The 23,881-nt window shown below is 42.3% G+C and overlaps 1 protein-coding gene across 5 annotated transcripts in view; it reads left to right on the forward strand.

Moving 5' to 3' along the window:
- The window catches only part of COL8A1 (collagen type VIII alpha 1 chain), a 186,192-nt gene that overhangs the window by 115,163 nt on the left and 47,148 nt on the right, over positions 1–23,881 (forward strand). Inside the window, exon 3 of one of the 5 annotated variants that reach the window (XM_049857922.1) lies at positions 16,616–16,740. The exons of the other annotated variants lie outside the window; for them this stretch is intronic. The gene's annotated coding sequence lies outside the window, so the exon portion shown is untranslated. The remainder of the gene's footprint in view (positions 1–16,615; positions 16,741–23,881) is intronic. 5 annotated transcript variants of the gene reach the window in all.

The raw sequence follows: 23,881 nt of genomic DNA on the forward strand, positions 1-23,881 counted from the left end.
GTGGTCCTTCAGAAGCAAATCGCCAGGCCTTTTTTCCCCGGGAGATGCCTCTGGGTGGATTCGAACTGCCAACTTTTCAATTAGTAACCGAGAGCTTAACCACTTGCACCACCCACCCAGGGACTCCTAAATCAATGAATAATAGTAAAATGCTCAGTAAAGTGAGTGGTCCATAGTTAACATTCAATAGATGTCAGTTATTAGTTGTAGTAGTAATGCTATTGTTATTTATAATATGTTACCTCCTCCAGTACGCCTTCTCAACCAGACCAAACCCTTGTGGTGTCCCACTGTTCCATGGCTCCATGCCCTGGTACATGCTGCTCCCTCTTTCCAAATGTTCTGTGTCTCTTCTCCACCTGGAGACCTCCTACTCATCGCCTGAAGTTTAACCCTGAAGCTCCTTCCTCTTGGTTGTCTTTCCTAATCTCCACGTCTGACTTAGGTGGCTCACCCATTTCCCAGGTTAGGCCTGGGATGGGGCCCAAGAATTTGCATTTCTAACAAGTTCCCAGTTGATGCTGAGGCTACGGGGGGGTGGGACCCCACTTTGATTAATCTGACTGATTCAGGATCATGACACTACTGGCTGTCACCTGGCTGAGAGCACTCCTGATGTGAAAATTCACGGTAGGCTGGAGGCTGCCATCAGGAGAACTGGTCACCTGTGGGAGCCCCGGAGCAGCCTCAGAAAACAAATTTTGTTGATGCAATGCTTTTGTTAAAGGCCCACCTTGTGGGGAAGCCTGTGTTCATGATGCCACAGGGCACGGAAGACACTGATTCCTGGGTTTGACCCATCTGTTCTAACCTGCTGAAGCCGCAGTCACATGAATCATTGTCGCCATCTAGTGATGGGTTCAAATTACTGCATGGAGAGACTACAGAGCGAAATGATGCTTCCATTTGGAAATTGCCTTTTTATAAAACTATGTTCAAGATGGGAAACTCTAAGAATAAGCTCTAATGTCTTCTGGCCTTATCTGCATTGGTATCTCAGTACTGTGAAAATAAACACTTATATAGCACTTAATGCTTAGGCACTGTTCTAAAACACGATATATGTTAGGTTATTCACAGCAAGCAAATCATTGCCATGGAGTTGATTCTGACTCATGGAGACCACATCTGTTACAGAGCAGAACTGAGTTCTTTGCTATAATCTTTAGGAAACGGATCGCCAGGCCTTTCTTCTGCAGCATAGCTGGGTGGGCTTGAACCACCAACCTTTCTGTTAGTAGCTAAGAGGACACCATTTGCACCACCCAAGGACCTTCATACCATTTTACCGACAAGTTATATAACTGCAAAGGTACAAAACAATTACCTGGAATAACATAAAGAAACTCACCTGAGGTTGCAGAGCCGGGATTTGAACCTTGGAGGGATGTTACAGTAGCCAGCCTCTCTTATATCAGTGACTTAAAATATAGTTGCTGAAACAATTGGTACCCATAAGTCGTTATCAGTTCCTAGAGATGGGTCTGCAAAATTTTATAAAATACACACTGAAGCAATGCATACTTTTCTGATGCTTTCAAATGAAATATGCTCACGTGCAATAATAGAGGGAATGTTTTTACCTTCATGAAGCCACTGGAATACAATGGAAAGGGCGCCAGACTTGGATTCAAACAGACTTGGAATCAACTAAGCTTGGAAACAATTTCCAACTGGCCATGCAACCTTGAACAAGTCACTTAACCTCTCTGGGCTCCTCTTTTTCCATCTATAAAATAGAAAAAAAAAAAAGTAATTTACATAGTTTGGGAGTTCTTCAAGGCCATATTAAATTTTAGAGTAATTGCTTGAATTGGCCAGCGAATGTGATCCTGAGAGCAAACAGAGAAAGCAGGGGCAGTCGTCATCATGGGTTTCCCCAAATTGTCTGTCCAGTGCAAAGAGAGGTGACAAAGCCAGAGTGCAGCTTTGATCCTAGGTCCGTTGTCCAGAAGTGCTAGCAGTGAACAGTAACATGCTTGCATCTGCATGAGGAGTAAAAAGCTCTGCCTGGGAGATCCGTGTTTTGGTTCTCTTCCAGGATGTTGTCCTTGGCTTGTGCTCCTGAACCCTGCACCCCTGCCTCCCCTCTGCCTCCCAAGAGTCCTTACCAAAGGATCCCTGTGGGAAAGTCACATCTTTGTCACTTGGTTCCAGTTCCACTGCCTTCACTCCGGCCTTTTGTATCAGAGCTCTCTGGAGATTTAAAAAGTAGTTTCCTGATAATTCTTTTAGCCTCTTATCTAAAACTTCTCAGTTACCAACACACTTCTTACCTCAATAAGTGTGTTAAAAACCAATCAAACACTACAAGTTGGTTATCAGACCAAAGTACTAGTGGTTTCTTTGCATGTGTGCGTGTACAGTGTTGTGCTAAGAGCCAGTGGTATAAAAATTCATGGTAATGAAGGAAGATAAACACATAGAGCTAAAAGATTAAAGGGTAATAATTAAAATATAGTAGAGAAAAATATCGGTATCTCATTTTAATAGATTTCTTTATGTTATTCCAAGTATTTGCCTATATTTAATCATCACAGAAAACCCCAATTTAGGCTAGGTGAGTTTCATGATCAACTCTATTTGAGAAGTGAAGGAAATTCACGCACAGAAATTTTAACCGATTTGAACAAATAAGTGAATGACTGAAGCTCCACATGGCGCAGATATTAAGCCTCTACTTGCCCCACAATTATAATTTAACAGTAAAATCCTGATGCAAGATGATTGCCCTTGGTACTTGAGTTAGAAAGAAGGTGCAAATATGGTAGAAGTAAAAGATTAGTTAGACTAATCTTTTAAAAGATAATCAAAACTCTGTATGAATTCACTCAGCAAATACTTATCGAAAATCTGTTGTGTGCCTGGCACCATTTTAGGTGCTGGGAATTGTGCAGTGAACGAAGCCAAGAATGGCATGGTACACAGCGCGTGCATTCCATCTAGTTGGGGAGAAGACAGTAAACAAGAAAGCAAGCAAATGTGTAATAAAAGGTCTGATTATGAAGAAAAACAAAGTAAGGTAACATTTGAGAATGATGGGGGCTGCTCTAAATTGGATGGTCAAGGCAGACCTCTCTAAGAAGGTGCTGTTTGACCAGAGGCTGAAAGAGGCAAAGCTGTGCAAAGATCTAGAAGGCATTTCGGGCAGAGGGAACAGCCAATGTGAAGCCCCAGGGTTGGGTGTCAGCTTGGTTTGTTACTGGGATAATAAGACCACTGTGACCGGAGCACAGCTACTAAGGAGCTGGTGTCAAAGAAGAGGGCAGGGGCCAGATCAAGCTGGCCTTGAGGCTGTGGCCAGAAGTCCAGAGTTTACACTAACTGGGGCAGGGAGCCATGGAGCGTTTTGAGCAGAGGAGTGTTGGGGCCTCATCTGTACATCTTTAAGCCATCATGCTGGCTGCTCTGAGAGAATGGACTGGGGACAAGAGTGGAGGCAGGGACTCCATCCAGTTAAGTGACTATTGCGGTGGTGCAGGAGAAATTGATGGTGCCACAGTGATAGTGACTCAGGATACATTTTTATGGGAGAGACCACAAAACTTGCCAATGCGCTGGATGTGTGAGAAAGAGCCTGAGAAATGGATAAATACAGTAAGACCACTCGCCAAAACAGGAGAGCCCGTGGTACAATTAGTCTTCTGAAACTTATAACTGTATAACTGTACTAATTATTTTGATTTCAGAATCAATTTTTGAAATTGAAAAGAATGTTTAATTCGAGCATCCCTGTAATATGCCACCACCTCTTTGAGGAAAAGCCATGTCTAGCAGCAGCGATGTTCTGCTACCACATGGTACTTAATCGCATACAGAATCCTGAAGCCGACAGTCGCCCTGATCTGGTGGGGTATTTCTAAATGTGCTTATGTAAAATAGTCTCAAAGACCCAGGACTAAAGAATTAGAAAACCATGCCTTCTGGTTAGGACATGTTTATTAATATGAGTAATGGAAGCTTAAACCCTCTACTCTTCTAAGAAGTACAAGGTGAAAGTCCACGGTTCAGTTCAAACGAATGTTAAACATCTGCCTGAGATTTATACTCTCGAGAGGGAAATGTTACAGTGGAAATGGGGTAGAAATGTGCTTTCTTTATAATCCAGTGGCTCTTTTGTGGGGCTTGGAATCTCGAATGTCCAGAAAGCTGTGTAGTACTGAGCTATAATCCTTGGCCTCAAAGATACGGGGACAGTGCCATCACTACCCAAGCATGATTGATAAGAGCAAGGAGACACTGGGGCATAGTTAGCCCAAATCAGGCACAGAGCCAGAACTATATAAATGACAATGATGGACACAGAAACTATTTGACTCATATGCCGAGAAAACTGAAGGCAGAGTAAATTCCAAGAAAATGTGGTTCCTTTGTCAGTCCGTACTTTTACAGAGAAGGACTCCTTTTCAACATTTTAGCTTTGTCTGATGGATACTAATTAGCTATCATCATTTTTTGAGATGAAGAAGAGAGAAAGTTCTAATGGAATATAAACTCTGTAAGGTCAAGATCTTTCTGTCTCATTTTTTGCTGTGTCACCAGCACTTGGAACTGTGCCAAGCGCACATACTTAGCACTCAGTAAATGTTTGTTGAATGAATGAATAAAGGAAAGTTTGGTTAAATTGATAAATCTAAGGGAAAAATATAATATGGAAAGGAATCTTTTCCTTCTGTTTCTTTTTATACAAAAAGCTATGTTGTCAGTTGAAACCTAATAAAAAATTCAGAAGAAACTTTTTTTCTCAGAGGAGCAGCTTGCATCTAATACCACTCTCTTTCTCTGGTGTTTCATTTGAGGCTCTGTTGCCCTACATACTTCTGTCATTCACTGACTGAGCATTAGCAGATCTTCGTCTTGGGTTCCACCAGTTTTTATATGGTTTACATTTCTCATCCATTCTTCATACTCTTCATTGGGTGACACTGCCAACCAGAATGTTAAGCAAATAAATGAAAAGGTGGTAGGCTGTCAACCCCCAAAGCTGGCTTCTTTTGACCTCTCTGTCAATTCTAAGATTCTAAGATCTATGTTGAAGAATCCAACTTACATCAGCTCAATAATCTGTTCTGACCTCCTGTTCATCACCATCACTTTATCTGCCCATAGCTATTGGGTAGCTATGGATGGACACCAGCAAAGAGGGAAGAATGCGAAATGAAAAAGAAATGGGATGGAATACATTCTGTTCCCAGACCAAGCTCCCTTTAGGAAGGCATTTGGTGGGAAAACAAGCCTCACCCTTGCACTGCATAGGCTGGCCTGGAATCTGGTCTAGATCTTAGAAAATGTTATCACTCATCCTCAAGTAACAAGTAGCTCAGTATAAATCTGTCCTTGTTTCCAACATTCTTTGAGTTCTTTGGATTTAAGACCGTTTAGAATGTGTATAAAAAGTCATTCTAAAGTGAGAAAATGAATAGGATACATTCAAGTTGAAAGCCAAGGAGAGATAGTAAGTCTTTCTTATCTCCCTTTTCGGTGACATTACATTTTAAAAATAGGTATGGGGAGGACCCCAAGGGAGGAGTTTTGGTAAAGCTAATCTACTTACAAGTAGAACTTCTTCCAGAATGCAAGAGCCTTTGGTAAATAGTGGTTGGCACATTCTTCCTAAAAGGTAAAAACTTCCTCTCACCCTTTGGCAGGTTTTAAATGACACTTAAGAGAATCAGGCAAAACTTCAAGCCATTGCTAAAAGCTAGTTAATCCAAAACACACAACATCTCCAGCCAGCTGAGGACCAACAAAAAGTTAGGCCTAAGGATTGCAGGATGTTAACAAAAAGTTAGGCCTAAGGATTGCAGGATGTTAATTATGAGCCATAGTTCTGTGATATTTATGGCTTCATGAACCAGACAGAGCTACTCCTGAGTATCATGAAGTGTTCTTTGCAGTGGGGCAATTGCTTACATTTGATGCAAAACTATATACTGTAATGGAAAGAACAACAGTTTTAGTCACAGTGTATTAATTAGGACAGTGACTTTCAAACTTTAGTGCAGATAAAAATCAACTGGGGCAAGTTTGTAGGAAATGCAAATTTCTAGTCTCCACCCAAAGCCTACCCTAAACTCCCTGGGAAGGAAATTAACCCACTTATTTAACATGGAGGAAACCCTGGTGGCATAGTGGTTAAGTGCTACGGCTGCTAATCAAAGGGTCGACAGTTCAAATCCGCCAGGCGCTCCTTGGAAACTCTATGGGGCAGTTCTACTCTGTCCTATAGGGCCGCTATGAGTCGGAATTGACTTGAGGGCACTGGGTTTGGTTGTTGTTTTGATATTTAACATGGAAGACCAGTGAGTCCGTTGCAGATGGTCTGTAAACCACACATTGAGAAACTCTGAACTGGAGTCTGAAGTGAGCGCCTGAGGCCAGGACCCTACACTCAACTCTGAATTACCAGGACCAAGCACTGAGGCTGGAACATGGTAGATGCTCAGTGAATATTTGAGAAATGAAGAGCGGTGAGCATTTATGGTTGCTGGGCCCTGTTCTAAACACTCTACATATATTAATTTATTTAATTCTCACGATAAAATATATACATATATATGTGTGTATATTTATATATATAGCCATCAAGTCAATTCCAACTCATGGTGACCCCGTGTGTTACAGAATAGAACCGCTGTAATCTTTATGGAAGCAGATCAGGTCTCTTTTTCGCAGTGCTGCTGGGTGGGTTTGAACTGCCAACCTTTAGGTTAGAAATCAGGACTGTTATTAGGCTTGGCACTTGCTGGGTGCGCAGCCTGCACACTGTCCAGAAGTTTCACATGGCTGGCTCCTTTGTTACATTCAGCTGTCACCTCCTCAGGTGACCCTCCCTGACCACCTAGCTAAAGTAACATCAATCCTCGCCCCTTCCCATGACTCTGCTCCTTTTCTTTATAGCACTTTACTTTCTAAAATTATCTCGTTTAGCCTATCATCTGACTTCCACCACTAAGATACAAACCCAGGTGGTGTAGTGGTTAAGTGCTACAGCTGCTAACCAAAAGGTCAGCAGTTCGAATCCCCCAGGTGCTCCTAAGAAACCCTATGGGGCAGCTCTGCTGTTTCCTTTATGGTTGCCAAGGCACTGCCAGTGCCTGACTCTGGCAGACACTGCGGAAATGTTTGTTAAATGGATGCATTAACAAATGCATTAGTAAATGCAAACTAAAGGAGTTGTACTTGCTATAGCATTTTGTAGTTCTCTCAGAGCTTCCATAATGTATCATGATAAGAATAAAAAAAACAAAGACTTTTAACCCAAAAATGCCCTCAAAGTTATTTCCTTATCTACTCTGTCCCAAGTCATAACATAAACAGGAGGAAAGGGAGAACTAAATAAGGGTTAAAATGGGAACTCTGCATAGGGTTTTCACCCTATGGCTTCAATATTTTGTTTGAAATGAGCTTCAGGACATCAGATACACTCATGTTCAAACGTTAGTAAAAAACACATCCCCAAACCAAATGTACATGATTTTTAGATTAGCCAGCATTTTCGTTAGCCACACAGTGACTCTGCTTTACGAGTTCAAAAGGCTGTATCTGCACGACACCAAAAGAGCTAGTTAAATCAGTGAAAGTCAGTTGTTCCAAAGGCACGAAGATCAGATAGAATTTGGAGTTCACTCCAAATGACGGATGTGTCAGAATCATTGATTGTGTTGCCACTGCCAAAAAATCATAATCAAGAGCTGATGATCAGGGACTTCGAAAACCCATTGCTGTCGAGTTGGAAAAAGAGGGAAAAAAAAAATTTCCTATTAAATGGGTTTCTCATATGGTATTTTTTTTTTCTTTTCTTCATATGGTATGCCCTAAAACCGTGATTTCTGGAAAAAGGGCTGCTTGCCAGCTGAGGTCATAGCAATACAAACCAAACTCCCAGCGTCTTCCTACCCCTGGTGATCAGGTCACTCTCCTCCTCTTAATGACCGTGGGTTTCAGGCGAAGAAGGTCACTCTCCTCCTCTTAATGACCGTGGGTTTCAGGCGAAGAAGGTCACTCTCCTCCTCTTAATGACCGTGGGTTTCAGGCGAAGAAGGTCACTCTCCTCCTCTTAATGACCGTGGGTTTCAGGCGAAGAAGGTCACTCTCCTCCTCTTAATGACCGTGGGTTTCAGGCGAAGAAGGTCACTCTCCTCCTCTTAATGACCGTGGGTTTCAGGCGAAGAAGGTCACTCTCCTCCTCTTAATGACCGTGGGTTTCAGGCGAAGAAGGTCACTCTCCTCCTCTTAATGACTGTGGGTTTCAGGCAAAGAAGAACTAGGGCCTAGGAATCGCTGCTGAATGAAGCTTTCTGTTCCAAACAAGTTTTACCACTTCCACTGAGATGCCAGACAGTAAGTGTTGAGGTGATGTTGTTGGCTGGAAAATACTCAAAATCAACTAGAAGCTTAAAAAGAAAAAATCTTTCTAAGCTGTTTTCCTTGTTTTTATTCAAGAATGTCTTTTTGCTGTGATCATGCAAAGAGCTGGCCAGACCTGGGTTAGTGTCATTAGTCATCTCAGAGCGTGTGTGTGTGTGTGTGTGTGTGTGTGTAGATCATGGAAAATCCTTTCCACTTTTTGAGGAATTGCTGAGCACCAATCACATTCATTGCAGTCAGTCATGGAAGGGCCGTAGGAAACTTGGAAATGCCAAAGTGGACGAGGAGATGGCGTAGAGGAAGGGGTGTAAGCAGTCACGAGGTCATTCTTACTACAGGAAGGCAAAGATCTTTGCTGAGGCCTTTACCGTGGAAGAATTTTGCCATCCCCCACCCCTTGAGAAAGATTTAGTCAGGATATTTAAAAAAGACAGAGAGGAATTTGTTTTCATACTAAAAAATTCCAAGTGCAATCTGGTCAAAAACAAAGATAATTTCTATCCTCATCACCGAAGCCCTCAAAATCATCAGGGTTAACTCAAAGCCAGGTTTGGGTACTTTTTGTTCTCCCATTTATGAGCAAAACATGATTTGGATTACCAATTTCTCTATGAGGTTCATGTGTAAAGCTGAAAAGCTCTGTCATTTCTTTATCAGAAGCAATAGGAGAAATTCCAAATATGAAGACTCACAGAGATTTATTGCCTCAATTCCCAGCCTGACACTTGGCTCAGTGCAGAGGGTAAGCCGCCAAAAAGAAATCCTCCACAAGGATATGAAGGGAACTGGCCGCTTGCGAAGTCCAGACGTGGGAGTGACACAAACGGGTTTGGGCTTTTACACGGACAACAAAACCCAGTCTGTTTGAAGTCGTATCAATTGATTTCTTGGACATTTCAAATAAGCAAAATTCTGCAGAAAATGGGAGCCAGATGCATTTTTAACTCAGGAGTTCCTTGGAAAAGAGGCAGAAACCAGTCAAACAACATCCTCTACTCTCCTTCTAGCCATCCCCGTAGACTTCCTCTCCAAGCTAGACCCCCAACACGTCTGTGGAGACGATGCTTGAATGACTTTGCCGAGAGGGACAGGGAGAAATTTTTATTCAGATAAAAAGATGAAATGGTATATCTGACTTAAATGTACACCATTTCTTAAAAAAGACCGCATCGAGTTTGGAGAGGCTGCAAACATTTAGCAAGTATAATTTACCGTGAAGCAGGCCCTGTGCTGGCAATTTTTACGGTAACTCTGAGGCGGTGGTGGTTGTTAGCTGCTGTCGAGTCAGCTCCTGACTCATAGCGACCCCATGCACAACAGAAGGAAATGCTGCCTGGTCCTGCGCCATCCCCACGATCTGTTGCAGGTTGCGCTGTTGTGACCCGTAGGGTTTACATAGCTGATTTTCAGAACTAGATCACTGGGCCTTTCTTCTTAGTCTGTCTTGGTCTGGAAGCTCTGCTGAAACCTGTTCAGCATCATAACAACACACAAGCTCACACTAACAGACAGGTGCTCGCTGAGCATGAGATGCCTCGGCCAGGAATCGAACGAGGCCTCCACATGGAAAGCAAAAACTGTGTTGCTGAACCACCGATGCCCCCGTTTAGTGAGGTAGTCGTCGTTGGCTGCCATCAGGTCAGCCCTTGACTCATGAAGACTCCAGGTACAATGAGAAGAGACCATCGTGGTCCATAGGATTTCCTTTTTTTTTTTTTTTTATTGTGAGGCAGAGTGTTGTTATTCCCGTTGCACATCTGGAGAAGCGGAAGCTTATTGAGATTCAGTGATTTGTCAGAGGACACAATGATTGTAAATGGAGAGGATGGGGTTAACTTATCCCAAATTGATCCACGGGGGTTGGAATCCAAATGGAAAGAACCTGATTTCTAAAATTAAGTTTCTTCTACCCTAGCTGCAGTTCTCACCTCCTTGCAGGTGTACAGGAATAAACGGGCAGCCTACGTTCAACCAGGACAGGAGGGGTGTGCAGTTTGTGTGCGCGCTAAGCAGACGATGTAGCACAGAAGCAATCTTCCCCATGGCTCTAACGGGAGGAGAAAGAGGTTTCTCTCCTCTCCCCAATAAGCTTTAGCTTCAGAGATTTAGAATACAAGGAAGCTGTAAGGAAGAAAACAGACTCACCCTGTCATACCTAGCTGCCACCTCGTGAACACCTTGTCCTTTGTACTTGTGACTTTCACGGAAGAGGAAATATTTCTTTCCTCTTAATTGCACATCTGCTGCCCAGAAGCCCCCAAGTTTCCTGGAATTTTTATTAAGCATTCTAGATATTCCAGCATTAATTCTCAGACACCACAGCCTTGGCTGGCAGAGAGCAGGTACGTACCGCGTTCGGTAGAGTCAGTCTCTGGGGATTCTCCCCCTGCTTTCTTTTGCTTTTTCATCCAGTGAAACGGTGCCATTACCGGTTTTTTTTTTGTGTTTTTTTTGGCATGCCAGTACCACCAGAATGGTTTTATTTTGTTGTTGTTGCTGATAACATGCACAACATGGCAATTATATCATTACTTTGATTTACTTTACTATTTCTGAAGTATGCATTAAAAATATATGTTTACACTTTAGAAATGTAACACATTAGAGAAGTCCTCTGTAAACATAACTCTTTCTCAATACATTTTCCTGCTTTGTTCCATACATAAATAACTTAATCTACAAAGTCATAAATAAAACTATCAGCTCTTATGGCCTAAAACTATATATAAACTTTGCTTTATTTTATGAGCTTAATGAAAGTGATTTTTATTTTATAAATAACATGCAGTATTTGCAGTTTTTATTATGAATCAAATGATTTATCATCACAATTATTATTGTCTACCAGTTACGCCAATAATAGACTTTGCAGTGCACTTGATAAAGATGTCGTGTGTTTAAAAAGTCAGAATGACCAAATGATGCAATTCTTAAAACAACTGTAGAGAATATTGCTATTCAAATACTACTAAGGCTTATTAAAATCACTTCATCATGTCTAAAAGAACAAAAACTACAACTAAAGAGTGAAGGCTTGTCCCATCATTAACTACAGAAACACAAGCTTAAACAAATCTAAAACTTAAGAAACAATAATATCAGATTAAGACCATATTAGTTTCAGGAAAAATATGCCATTGAGATTCTGTTGCGGAAACAAAAACTTTTTCTAAAATTTATTTTTAATGCTCACTTTGGTTAGTTAAAACATTCAGGGTAAAAATAATGACACACGGAATTGATCTTAGAAAGACATAATTATGATTGCTCATATAGAACACTTGATTATTCAGTTTATGTTTAATGACTTAAAAAAAAAAAAACCTGTTGCCACTGAGTCGATTCTGACTCATAGCAACCCTTTAGGACAGAGCAGAACTGTCCCATAGAATTTTCAAGGAGAAGCTGGTGGATTCCAACGGCCAATCTTTTGGTTAGCAGCCAAGCTCTTAACCACTGTGCCACCAGGGCTCCAGTTTAATGACTAGAAACCCTTATTTCTTCAGGAAAAAAGGTAACATTTTTTTGGTCTGAAAGACACTTCCTACCTAATGATTTATGAGATAACCACTCAAGATTTATTAGGTAAGCACTCAAATTACTTTTATGTAATAAAAGTAAAAACGAATTTTGCAAGTTGGGTATGTTTCATTTTATACCTTTTTTTAGGCCTTTATTTATAGGGTATAAAACTTAGAGAAACATTCTCAACTAATATCTTCATTAGATTTAAATGATTCAAACTACAAGCAATACTAAGTTGAACACTGTCATTACTTTTAAAATCTAAGTCTCTAAAAGTTTTATTTTTCAATACAAAAGTGATCTGGTTCACATTAACTGCCAGCCAAACTTTATGTTTAAAAAACTAAACACTCTTTGTTAAAGGGCAGATTATAAGAAATGTTTTTCATGCTCACACAGAAAACAGGAATATGATATACATAATGAATCTAAATAAAAATTCACAAATGGTGGCTGAAATTCTGTCAACTTTCAGCTGAGTACAACATAAATCCACAGTTATTATTCATAAACAATTCAAAATTAAAGTTTATAATGGAAATGTCAACAAGTCATAACTACTTCATCACTACTGATGGGTTCTACCATGCTTTCAACCACACACTGCAGAAGTGCACATCTGATAGACAGACTGTTTAGAAAATTAAAGCTATCAGAGCTATAAATAAGGGATACATAAATGCGATATACGGCGATGCCAATGCATTAGGGCTGTTAAAAAAAAAAAAAAAAGAATAAGATGTGACGTGAACCCATCTGATAGTTCTCTCCATGAGCCACTTTCCACTCATTTATAAAGCTATGGTTCTGTAATTCTTTTAAAGAGGAAAATGTTTCTACACTGCTGCATGCGGTAATTTCATCCTACATTCTTGACTACAAGGCAATCTTCAAATACTCTTGCAAAGCTGGACATATATCAAGATTTCTTCAGAAAGTCAGCTTGTCATATTTTCAACAGCCGTCCATGGTCTCCCTCACCGCAGTCAGATTGGCTGCCGCTGAGGCCGCCCCAGGGCCACAACCACTCGCCATGGCTGAGGCCGATCAGGCCGACGGAGGCGAGGAAGGGCCTGACCCGGAACTGGAGCGCCTTCCTTTCTCCTGCCCATTACTGGTTTTGATGTATTAATTAGGATAGGATTTCCCATCCCAGAAATCTCATCTGCAAGATAAGGAAAGAATAAAAAATGCTAACAGATAGTCATCGCAGGTATTTGGTTATTTCTCTGCTCTTGATTTTGAATTCTCATCTCTATTTCTTGGGCACTTATGTGTCAGCAAAGAAAGTCATGGACATTTTGGCATGGTGTGTGTGTGTGTGTGTGTGTGTAATCAGACCTGCTCCTGACATTTGTGGTGCTAGCATGGTGTGTGTGTCTGTGTGTGTGTGTATAATCAGACCTGCTCCTGACATTTGTGGTGCTAGCTAGCATGATGTATGTCTGCGTGTGTGTGTGTGTGTATTCAGACCTGCTCCTGATATTGTGGCGCTAGCATGGTGTGTGTGTAATCAGACCTGCTCCTGACATTTGTGGTGCTAGCATGGTGTGTGTTTGTGTGTGTGTGTGTGTGTGTGTGTGTGTGTGTGTGTGTAATCAGACCTGCTCCTGACATTTGTGGTGCTTTGGGCAAAAGTACACCTGAAGGCCCACAAACCATATACCTAAATATTTAAAATTTATAAATCAAGAAAATAAACTGTTAAATAGAATATGCTGTATTTCTCCACCTTGGCAAATATGACTATACAGTGACCTGGAAAGCCAGGTTTGGGTTTAGAATTCTCAGATTCCTTGGAGTTCTGCACCAGAGTGCAGTGGTGCAGGGAGATCCGCCTGCCCCTCGTTCTTTTGTTCCCACCCTCAGCTCTGCAATGCATCACAACCAGCTCCACAGCCATGCCGACCACATGGTCCACACAGCCAAGTTCCATCCTCAATGCCTAGCAAACACCAGCTTTCTGGCCCACATTGAGCCCAGGGGTGCACATCCCACTGATGCAGTCCACCTCAGAATGTCAGACCCCGAGAAAAAGCCTTTGCAGGCTCCAAAAAAAAAGAGGCTCAAGGTCATTTGGGTAGGGAATTTCAGGGCCCTGTGTATCCAGAGGAGCCCTGATCGTGCAGTGGTTAAGAGCTCAGCTGCTAACCAAAAGATCGGCAGTTCAAATTCACCAGCTTTGAAATCCTGTGGGGCAGTTCTACTCTCTCCTGTAGGGTCATTATGAGTCGGGATCGACTTGACAGCAATTGGTTTATGTATCCAGAGCACGGTCTCAAAGGACGCAGGCTCTGAACGGCTTCTCATCCCACAGTGGTTGGGGGAGGCAGGCTAGAGGAAGGCCAGAGCGGAGCCCTCCACTGTGGAGTCCAGAGCAGAGGCACCTCTTGGCCTGATCTGGGTGGTACTTGGAATTAATGTCCCCTTTTGTTAACATGGTTAAGTGAGAATCGATCTTATTCACTGGACACCTTTCATCCATAGCTATCAGGGAGCAGTGAAAGGCATCTCAGAGGAAAATCTGGAACAAGAGGCACCAGATACGTAGCTTCACATAGGGCAGGACTGGATGTCAGTGAGGATTATGCAATTTGCTCTTAGAATTGCGTGTCTACTCCTCTGATTTCCTCTTCCAGTTTCAAATGATCCAAAGCCAATGAAGAAGCAGAGCCTGTTAAATATTCTGAAGGAGTCACCATTAACAATGCGTTATTATCTAACCTGGAAATAACTTTAATTAAGAGGAGGGAGTACAAGCACATATTTCACTGTCATAAATTTCTTTAGAGGATGAAACAGGCAGGAGGCAGAGAAATACGTTCTGAAAGATTTGAGGGAGGGAAGAGTTTCTTGGGATTACATTTGTTCCAAGTGAGGGTGGCTGTGAGCCCCTGCCTGTCTAAGCCCCTGAGATCCTTTCCTGCCTCTATCAGTGATAATAACAGCAATAATAATAAAAACCAAACCAAACCCGGTGCCATCGCGTAGATTCTGACTCACAGCTACCCTATAGGACAGAGTCGAACTGCCCCATAGAGTTTCCAAGGAGCGCCTGGCGGATTCAAACTGCCAGCCCTTTGGTTAGCAGCCGTGGCACTTAACCACTGCACCACCGGTGTTTCGCTAATACTTAAATGGTACTTACTCTTTGTCAGGCACTGTTCTAAAGGTTTTACATATATTTACTTTTTAATTTGCACAAAAGCCCTATAAAGTATTATTATTGTTCTCATTTTACAGAGGAGGAAAGTGAGGCACATAAAGGTTAAAAAAAAAAGAACTTCCCTAAGGTCACATAAGGAGTCCCTGGGTAGCATAAATAATAAAGCGCTTGACTACTAAATGAAAAGTTGGCTGTTCCACCCACCCAGAAGTACATCAGAGGAAAGGCCTAAAAGTCTGTTTCCAAAAGGTCTTGAAAACCCTGTGGAGTACAGTTCCACTCTACACACAAGGGGTTGCCATAAATCACAATCAGTCCAACAGCAACTGTTTTCTCGTTGTTGTTGTTGTTGTTGAGGTCACATAGACAATAAAGTCCAATGCTGGGATTTGAACCCAGTCAGCTTGGTTTTGTGCACCCAGCAACAGTTTCTACCGCTTCTTCAGAAAGTCTATCACCCAGGGACCAGCCAGCTCAGCCACTTGGTCACCCTCCACTCTGCCCTGCCTCCCCAGGTAACCATGCATTTACTCCTGACAGTTGGAGGTTTGGCCTGAAGAGTAGTTGTCTCTTTCGCTGACCTGGCACTTTCTTCTTCCTGCGGGATGAGTACACCTCCTCCTTCTCAGGTCCAATAGCCATGACCTACCAGAGCCAACGAAACCCTAACATTCCAAAATTCTCTCCACACCTAACTGGACTTAAGAGGAGCTTTGTGCAAGAGGATTTATTCAGTCTTTGGTCTTCTTTTTTTTTTTTTTGGTCTTTAAGGTTTTCAATAAATTAGGGACTGCGTCTTATTTTTCTTTATTCCAGCTCCTAGTAGAGTTCTTTGCACATAAGAGGTGTACAAAAATGATTAAATAAATGAAGTTTTACTGTATTCTCAAATAAGCCTGGGTTTTAATCTGGCAGTTGAATGGCTATAAAAAGCACAACAGCATTTGTATAAGAATTCCAAATTCAGTCCTCATGGATGGGCATGAATATGGAAAGTGTATATGTAACCCATTGCTGTCGAGTCGATTCTGACTCATAGCGACCCTATAGGACAGAGTAGGACTGTCTCATAGGGTTTCCAAGGAGTGCTTGGTGGATTCGAACTGCCGACCTTTTGGTTAGCATCCGTACCTCTTAACCACTACGCCACCAGGGTTTACAGAGTATATGTATGAGGGTCTATATTTAAAGTACCTATTCAAAGAGGTGATATTGTATACTAGTTAAGTGCCTAGACCCTAGAGACAAATTCCCTGCTACTTACTGGCTGTGATGGTTAAGATTGTGCGTCAGTTTGACTGGGCCTTGATTCTCAGTGGTTTGCAGTTATGTAATGATGTAGTTTGGCAGTTATGTAATGCTGCAATTTGGAAATTGTGTAATGATGTAGTCATCCTCCATTATGTGATCTGACGTGATCAGCCAATCATTTGTAAGAGGAGTCTCCTTATGGGTGTGGCCTGCATCCAATATATATATGGATGTTCTGGCAAAGCTTGCTTGCTTGCTCTGAATCCTATTTCTGGCTCATCATCACCTGATGTCCGGTTCTAGGGACTTGAACCAGCAGCCTATCACCTGATCTGCTGACCTTGGGATTCCTCAGCTTATGCAGCCCTGTGAGCCAGCAGCCTCTCATCTAACCTGCCAAATCTGGGTTCATCAGCCCCTGCAATCACGTGAGTCAGGAGAAGTCTCCAGCCAATGCCTGACCCATGGACCTTAGGACTTCCCAGCTGCCACAACAGCATGAGCCATTTCCTTGAGATAAGTCGATAGATAGATAGATGGATAGATGAGATAGATTAGATTAGATAGATAGACAGACAGACAGATAGATAGATGATGGGTAGGTAGGTAGGTAGATTAGATTAGATAAGATACATAACATACAGAGATAGATGCTTCTCTGGAGAACCCAGTCTAAGACACTGGCTGTGGGACTTTGGCATGTTATTTAAACACTTTGTGCCTTGGTTTCTTTGTCACAGTGATGATGATACTAGCTGCCACTCCAGGGGAATATTGCTGAGGATTAACTGAATTAATCAAAGGAAAGCACTTTGAACAGTACCTGGCAAATAGTAAGTCCTCTGTGAATGTTAGCTGTCATGCCAAACCATCCCATAATTTAAGCACAAATAGGGCATCTTTCAACATATAGAATAGTTGCATTTTTTAAGGGACTGGTAAAGTAGTTAACCATATTTTCTCTTTATGGTTATTAAGAGAACAATTAATAATAACAGTTAAAAGGATTTAACCAGAGATAAAAGAATGTAATAAATGCTGCATTAGCCACCAAGTGTTGCCAGTGTAACAGCTACATGGAGGAAACACAGCTTGCAGAGACAGGGTCTTGGCTATAGTAGTATTAGCTGACCCACTACTCTCCTTCCTCCTGTGAGCAGGCTTCACCCTTCTGAAAATAACAAGGAGCAAGGACATCAGTCTTAGCTCTAGTCTGCTACTGTTGCTCCAGGCTCACTCCAACAAACACCAAGAGAATAAACCCGACCCTTCCCAGACCAGTGTCTCATCCATTCAGCCAAGGCAATTGGCACAACAGGTGATACAATGGGAATCCACAAATGTATTTGTTCACATTTTCCACACTGAAGCCAGAGGGAATTGGGCAGGACTGCAATATCCAAGATGTCCTGAAATATAGAAGCCAGTTTAAACCCTTTTTGGAGTCCAGATTCCTTCCCTCGTTATCCTAACTTTTGCTGTGGGAACCCTTTCTCGGACATTCTCCAAGGCGAAGCTTGGAGCACCTTTAGTACATCTAGCCAGTTGCCATGGAGTCGATTCAGACTCATTGTGACCCCGTGTGTGTCAGAGTAGAACTGTGCTTCTTGGGGTTTTCAATGGCTGATTTTTTTGGAAGTAGGTCCCCAGGCCTTTCTTCCAAGGTGCCTCTGGGAGGACTCAAACTCCCAGTATATTGGTTAGCAGTCAAGCATGTTAACAATTTGTACCACCTAGTTACTGCTTAGAGCCCCAGTGGCACAGTGGTTCAGAGCTTGACCGCTGACCGAAATGTCGGCAGTTCTAACTCCCTAGCCACTCTGCGGGAGAAAGATTGGCAGTCCGCCTCTGTAAAGATTATAATTACCGCCTTGGAAACCCTACGGGGCAGCTCTACTCTGTCCTGTAGGGTCACTATGAGTTGCAATCAACTAAACAGCATACAACAGGAAGTTACTGCTTATTTCATTGACTTGTGGGTTTCTCATTATAATATCATTTCTGTTGGCACGGTAACCAGTGTAATGTCGAACTGGTCCTTTAACTCGTTTTAGGTCACATCCATGTTCTTGGCCTCCCATCTAAGAATGTTAACATTTCATTGTTTCCTCCTACTTCTTTTGTATGTTTCTCCACAAGGACTCATTGGCCTGATAATGTTTTTCCTAAATTTATTACCATTTTATCTTATTTCTACTAGATATATTTAATACCTTTCTCTTCCCCAACACAACAGACTACTCCTCTGATACCTATTCAAAAGCATCGAAGTCACATTTTTATTTCAGCGAAGTGTTCCAAACATCATTCAGTGCAAGGTGAGGTGACTGTTACCACGGGTAGTTTTTATACATCAGATGCTAGCTCAACAAATTCGGAACAGATTATTTCTTTTAAGAGCGATTTTGCTTACAGATGTGCCTAAGATACCAGAATTGGTTGGTAAAATGTATAGTATTATATTTTCACACAAATAATGTGCGTCTTCTATCTGTTTGCCAACTTCACCCTCCCTGCTTCAAGGTATTTTTTTACATGTTGCTGTAAAAAAAAAAAAAAAAATTAGCATGCCACACTTACAAAAATACCTCAGGAGGAAGGGCAAGGTGGGCAAACAAAAGGAGACGGTGCACTTATTTGTGTAAAAATACGGTAATACCCTATTGGATCCTGGAGGAATTCCTGGGTATAAATGATTAAGAGCTAGGCTGCTAATTGAAAGGTTGAAGGTTTGAGTTTACCCAGAGGTGCCTTGGAAAAAAGACCTGGTGACCTGCTTCTGAAAAATCAGCCATTGAAGACCCTCTGGAGCGCGGTTTTACTCTGACACACATGGGGTCACCATAAGTCGGAGTCAAATCCACGGCAACTGGTTGGTGTTTTGGATCCTGGAGCCATAGTGATAGCAAGAACGCAGAGCTTTATGACACTTATAAATTAAATTAAATTAAAAACACAAACCCATTGCCTTTGAGTCAATTCCGACTCATCTCCACCCTTTTTAGCTGTCCTTTATTGAGTTTCTGCTCATTGCCTGGCAACTATCAGACATTTGCTATCAAATTTGATCTCTGCAAGGACTACTGTTCCTATTCTCCAGGCTAAGAGATGGAGGTTCCTATGGTAACACAGCTGGTAAGTGAAAGCACCAGGGTCCAAAACCAGGTGGCTCAGACCACAGCTCACAGGCTCTTTCTACTCTGCAGCCAGCCTCTCAGCACGAGGTCCCTCATCCCTGCAGCACACTTGGGAAAGGAGAGCTGAAATTCAAAGAGCCCTTCCAATTTGTGCATTTAAGGTTGGGAAAAAAATGGTCACTGCAATGAACCGTGAAAGGGAAATGAAACTTTTAGATTGCTGGTTGATTGACTAATCCTTCAACAGTACTTCATTTACCCCCAGTGTTTTCCTCCAGAAAGAAAGTAATAAACTTCAAGGAAAAATGTAATGCTATTAAAATTTATACTCACTAAAACAATTGGACTTGACTTTCGGAAGTCAGTGATACTGATAAGATGTCCTCAAGGGGAGGGAGACTCTCGAGATAAATAGAAGCCTCGAAGATTTGTGTGAGGCATTACATGTTTTTGGCTTATTCACATCTTTTTTTTTTTTTGCACTGAAATCAGTTGCCATTGAGGCGATTCTGACACGTGGCTACCCCATGTGTGTCAGAGTTGACTTGTGCTCCACAGAGTTTTCAGTGGCTGATTTTTTAGGGTAGATGGCCAGGCCTTTTTTCCATGGTTGCTCTACATGGACTCAAAAGTCCAACCTTTCTGTAAACAGCCGAGCATGTTAACCATTTGTGGTATAATACTGTCATACCTTCCAAGAGACGATGTCTACCCTAAACCCAAAAACACCACGGTCCATCTTTCCCCTATGAGTTTTATCCCTCAGCTCAGACAGCGACACCTTTTACAATGTATAGAATCCCCCTTTAGCGATTCCTTTTTCTGATGATTTGAGATCTTACCTATTTTACCACGTTTTATTAATCCTGGAGCTCCTCAGACACAAGGTTTTCATTTAATATTTAACTTTGGCACAGAGTACATTTTTAAGTTTCTCCAGCCCAAAGCTTGGAAAAGAGCTAAGGAAAAGTAGCCAGGAGAACTCTACAACAATATTTTTTAAACCCTCATATGTCCAGATTTTAAAATGCATACATTTATCTTTTCTTCAGGAGCAGCAATAACTCTAAGCTGACAATATTTTTATTAATGCTCTTGGTAACAGCTGGTGGACCCAATGTGTTTTTAAAAAAAAAAAATGAAGAAAGAAAGAAACCTCAAATACTTCCCATTTACCCCTGATGACCTGGCTCAGTCTGTGAGAGGGTTAGGAGTCTTTCTTTCATAAAATCACATTTCATTAGGATGAAAGTTTTATTCCCACACAAATACATTGCCGCCCATCATCACCGCTTCAGTCGATTATCAAAAAGGCGGATCAATGTATGCTGCACCCTGCCACAGAGCCTCTGAATCACCTGGGCACGCCAAGCACGGAGGTCCGTGATGTTCAGAAGACAAGCAGATGTCCCAAAATAAAGAAGTGAGAAGTAAAGATAATAATAACAGTAACAAGTCCTACTTATCAGAATGAGTTAGCATGAGAAAGCAACATTAGAATTATTTCAAATTCTGAGATCTGTCAAAGGACTGTGTCTCCTCATCCTCCTTTTGATTGTGATATAGATTGTCACAAGCTAGCATACCTGCACGTAATGAAAATTTTATTGAGATTAGAATATAATTAACCCAATTTCAGATTCAAATCAAAAATATAATTTGGTGACGTGAATGCAGAGTTTTAGGGGCAAAATAAATGTTCCTTTTAGCCAAAAAGGCCCTACATTTCTGGATATGGGAACCCCATAAACCCAAACTCTAGAAAGCTAAAGAAAGCCACAAAAGAGACTATTGGTTTTTTGTTTCGTTTGCACAGTTCTCCCCACAATCAAGCACCAAGCCACCTGGGCTCATTTTACACATCCTAAAACGACCACAGGAGACTCATCTCCTGATTGCTGAGTGGGACCTTCAGGTGGTGTGGACAGACGCACACCAAGAGCTGATATTTATGAATCACTAGCTACCAGGCTTGTGGACACAGATAGCAGGCTGGATTGACACAGTGGCTGCAACAATGGGCTCGAACATACCAATGATTATAAGGATGGCACGGGACCAGGCAAAGTTTCGTTCTGTTATATGTAAGATATGAGTTGGAGCCAACTTGACAGCAGCTAACAACAACAAGTTATCAAGCATTGTATATGGAAAATATCACTCCTGACAACACTCAAGTGTAGTACATACTACTAGTTATCACTAGTTATACAAGAGTGTGAGGTGCAGGAGGTGAGGCACTTGGCCAAAGTCACAGACCGCGAACAGCAGAGGCAGCATTTAAACCTAAGGGGTTGGTCCAGATCCCACACACGTAACCCCCTCGCCATGCTGTTTCTCACCAGCGTGGCCTAGCCCTGAAACTCTCGCCCGACCCTACATCTTCTCGTCCCTGAGGTGTCACACCCTCAGAAACGCTCCACCTGCCCAGCCCTCAATTCCAGGTTGTCCCTTATTCCTTCTCACTGGAAGAGTTGTCTCTATTAGAGAATGCCACCACTCCCAGTTGCTGTCAAGTCAATCCCACTTATGGTGACCCCACGTGTGTCAGGGTAGAATTGTGCTCCTGATTTTTTCGAAAGTAGATCTCTAGGCCTTTCTTCTGAGATGCCTCTGGGCGAGCTCCATCTGCCAGCCTTTCAGTGGTCAACTGAGCTCTAATGGTTTGTACCACCCAGGAACCCCCTGTTAAAGAATAAAAATGAGAAAAAAACAAACCTGTTGCCATCAAGTCAATTCCAACTCAGTGACCCTATAGGACAGAGTAGAACTGCTCCATAGGGTTTCCAAGAAGCACCTGGTGGATTCAAACTATCAACCCATTGGTTTGCAGCTGTAGCTCTTAACCACTAAGCTACCAAGGTTTCTTGTTGAAGAAGAGGTAAAAGTTAATCTTATCAACAGTATCTCCAATGTGAGACTGACATAGTAGGTTAACCTTATCAAAAAGTATTTGCATGTCAAAAGAGGGTTTGGCTAACCCAAATTAACAGTACACAAGAGGATTTTGTTGTATCTTGGTTGTTTTTGTGGTGTCTTTAGTATTAAAAGCACAGCATTAGGCATAAGAAAGACGTTGAAATCCTAGCTCTGCCAATATCAGCTACATGAGGTGAGGCAAATAACATAATATTCTGAGTCTCTATTTCCTCGTCTGTTTAAAATTAAAAAAAAAAAGTGATAACACTTCACAGGACTGTTATCCTAATAGAATAAGATGCTGTAGGTCAAGCACCTAAAGCAGGGACTGGCATGTGGGAGGCATTCAGTTCATGTCAGTCCTTACCCTGTTCTCCCAGAACTTTCCAGAACACCAGAGCTTTGAGGTTAACATGACATAGACTGTCATCATTTTGCCAGGGAAACTGGATTGGCAATGTTTTTCCTTGTTAATACAAACGGGTCAGCCATTCTGCTATCTGCCTTCTTGGCAGCCTGCATTCCATTCATATGCTTGCTGGAAAAGGAGAACTGGTCAGCATAGACTTTGGAGGGGCACTGCAGCATCACTCAGGAGACCTGTATTCACAATCTTGGTGTGTTGCTAGATTATATGCCAAAATGGCATAGACTGCTTTTGAAAGAGATTCATCAGCATCACCTACAATCTTATCCATATTAACTACTATGTCCCAGGTGTTGGCTAAGGCCTGCAGAATGCAGAAATAAAAGCCAGTGACCTGAGTTCAGCGTCAGAAACGCATCAGAGCAACACTGGCGCCGGACGTCCCGGTTCTTCCCAGAATGGCCTGGAAGGACAATTGGCAGAATTGGCCTGGAAGGAGGAATGTAGGGGCAGTCTAAGCTCGGGGGCATTGAATAGAGTAACGGATGAAGTGCTTGACATGTATGGCCTTTTCCAGACCGCCACATCTTTCTCCTGATGACAGAAGCATCTCCAAGCAGCTGATGGGGTTGCTATAAGTTGGAATTGACTCGACTGACACCTAACAACAACAACAGCAACCTTAAGGAGCCCTGGTGGTACAAAGGTCAGCCGCTCACCTATTAACCCAAAGGCTAATAGCTGGAACCCACTGGCAGCTCTGAGGGAGAAAAGACCTGTAAAGATGACAGCCGAGAAAACCCTCTGGGGCACATGGGGTCGCTGCATCAAGTAGAGCATGGAATTCACTTTTTAAAAAGTAATTTTGTGGAGGCGGTGCCAAGATGGCGGACTAGGTGGACGCTACCGCGGATCCCTCTTTCAACAAAGACTCAGAAAAACAAGTGAATCGATCACATACATAACAATCTACGAACTCTGAACAACAAGCACAGACTTAGAGACGGAAAAACGAACAAATACGGGCAGACAGCGACTGTTTTCAGAACTAGGAGCCAGCGTACCAGGCAGGTGACCTTTGGAGCCCGATCTGGGGCAGAGCCCGGGGGGGCAGACGGCACAGACAAGGGGCCCAGCCCTACCCCC

Source organism: Elephas maximus, chromosome 18 (assembly GCF_024166365.1).
Source record: "Elephas maximus indicus isolate mEleMax1 chromosome 18, mEleMax1 primary haplotype, whole genome shotgun sequence".
NCBI classification, from domain to species: Eukaryota; Metazoa; Chordata; class Mammalia; order Proboscidea; family Elephantidae; genus Elephas; species Elephas maximus.